Genomic DNA, 2,563 nt, shown 5'->3' on the forward strand with positions numbered 1-2,563 from the left:
ATGCTCACCCTCTACCGATGATCCACATAGCCCTGTCTTTTAGTGTTTAACCCTTTCTCTCTCCTAGACATGGAAATTGACTGAGCTTAACTGTAACTAATTATATGTGCTCTCTTTCAGACTCTAACCTTGAAAACTGGCTCAGAGTTTATCTGTTCTTTCTTTCTTTCTAGGTGAAACGACTAAAGGAGCTTCATCCATTAACATTTACTTTTCCTTCCCATAGAAAGTACTCCTGGATCAGAGCTTCTGTGTTCTTTTTGTGTCTCTGCTCTGTTCTCTCAAACCCCCAGTCGGTCGTGGCAGATGGCCGCTCACATTGAGCCTGGTTCTGCTGGAGATTTCTTCCTGTTAAAAGGGAGTTTTTCCTGTCCACTGTCTCTACATGCTCATCAAGGAGGAAGGAATGCTGCATGTCACTGACTGGATGCAATCTGCTGGGTTTCCTTAGATAGAAAAACCTTTTATCCAATTTGAATAAAAAGCTACCTCTGACTACACTGTTCAATGATTAGGATTAATTGGAATGTATGTAGCTGACTGTTGTGAAGTACCTTGAGACAACATGTGTTGTGAATTGGCGCTATATAAATAGACTGAATTGAATTGAATCCCGTATGAATCAGTCTGACAGCAGTGTAATGAATGTCAACCTTGATAGTAGACCTAGAGAACTATGCTATCACGGCCTGAGACAGAGAACCCATATTCAGCCAAACACAAAGTGAAAAGTTACAAGGTTTATTCAGTAACTCAGGATCAGAAAGCAGGAGAGCAGCACTCAGCTTCCATGAATCACTGAGGATAGAGAGATGAATTAGTGGCTGAATAAAACTCAGGACTTGCAAAGAGTTAGATAAAGCCACTAACCTTCTCAGTCTGGGAATGAGGCGCATAATCCAGAAGAGGATGTGATTCAGACAGTTAATGAGGAAGAATCCAACAGACTGAAGTCGGATTGCCGACTGATCCAAATCCTCAGGGGAATCAGCTGAAGCTGTGACCGGAACAGAGAGAGCTGCGATTGTCCTCTTGACAATAATTCCAGGTGGACTTGAGAGCCAGGCGGGCCCAGGCTGAATAAACCAGTGCCTTGGCTGGGGCGTAAATCCAGGGACAGAAACAGAGTCGAGTTCCATGGCTAGAGGCGTCAGACAAGGAGCAGGCAGAGGCATGAAACCAGAGGCAGAAAACAGAGTCAAAATCCAGAACTCCAGTCTGTCAGTCAAGGGGCTGGCAGGAAGGCAAAATCTGTGAGGCAATGCAAGGTCAGAGAACGAGATCAGTCAGGAAGGAACGCTGGAAAACTACTCACAAATGTTTTCGAAAATCTGGCACCGTCTGCCTGTCAGAGGGCTGTATATAACTGCAGCTCCACATTTGTGTGGCATGACGGTGATTGCGTAGCAGTGCAGCAGCAGACAGGTGAAGCAGATGAGTTGATTGCATGAGTGAGAGCAGAGCAGGCAGACGGGCCAGAATCATAACATATGCACATGAGAATCTGCATTTAAAAGGTTGCTCTACCCTTTTTTCTTCCAACTTCACCTCAAAAGGAACTATTAAACGCTTAAGTTCATGACTGAGTGCACATTAGAGCAATAAAACTTGCTTTCTCCAAGAAACAACTTGGCTCCTCAAAATAGTTACTGAGTGATGCACTATACTTCTTGCCTACCTATTCACTGCAGAATAGTACTACTTTTGAAAAATGTATATATTCATGCAGCTCTAGCAAGTGGATAGTTAGACACAAATTACTTGTTAACACAGATTTCTGTTGTCTTTTACTTCTTTGAATAAAATCACAGTTTTCTTAATGCCCCAGCAGTGCTATCTGACATAAATATAATGTGTGGAAATGATCACATTTGCCTCAGTTAGCTATTTTAGCCCTCAACTCCTGGAGGATATTGACTGCAGCTTGATTAATGGCTTAATTAGATCACTGCATTCACAGTTTTTTTTTTCTTCCAGAGACAAGCCACTAGTCATCACTGCAAAACAAATAAATCCTCCCAGTGTACCACATTGCAGAATAAGGTCTTCAATTCCAGTCCAGTGGTTTGATGGAGGCCCTGCAAGGATGTGGGATGGTGTTTGTGGAGGGATTGTTAATCAAGGCAAAATGATGGATTCAAACCAAGACTTGACCAGCTTCATTTGGCATTTGAAGCCAGTCCTAGTATAAAATCCTTGTTTTTTCATAATTAGAAGACATTTATTGCACCAGACATGTCTGTGATTGTTTATACATCACTCATTTGAGCGGTTAATGATACAGAAGGTTGTTTGTGAGTAGATGTCTTTGCCATGTGGGTGGGGCGGGCAGCTGCAGCAATGCTCAGGTTGGTGCTGGTTTCTTTCTGTATTCTCTGTAATAATGCTTTGAAAGGCGTTCATAGTGACTGTACCCTAGGGGAAGTGGGTGTGTTGGTGATCAGGTTGGAGGAATGGGCACTGCAGCAGATGTTTTTTGTCCATCTGATGGGGGCTGGCAGCTGGGAATGGCGGCGGTCTGCGAAAAGCATTAGATGACACTGAAGAGGAGATTGATGACCTC

General features: G+C 43.3%; 1 long non-coding RNA gene across 1 annotated transcript; it reads right to left on the reverse strand.

Annotated features, from left to right (window-relative positions):
* Positions 1-725: 725 nt before the first annotated feature.
* Positions 726-1,751, reverse strand: LOC124881248. Its single transcript, XR_007041586.1, has 2 exons — positions 871-1,751; positions 726-798 (listed from the first exon to the last, which is right to left on the reverse strand). It is a non-coding gene; the product is annotated as an uncharacterized LOC124881248 (long non-coding RNA).
* Between the last annotated feature and the right edge of the window lie 812 nt (positions 1,752-2,563).

Source organism: Girardinichthys multiradiatus, chromosome 14 (assembly GCF_021462225.1).
Source record: "Girardinichthys multiradiatus isolate DD_20200921_A chromosome 14, DD_fGirMul_XY1, whole genome shotgun sequence".
Classification (NCBI taxonomy): domain Eukaryota; kingdom Metazoa; phylum Chordata; class Actinopteri; order Cyprinodontiformes; family Goodeidae; genus Girardinichthys; species Girardinichthys multiradiatus.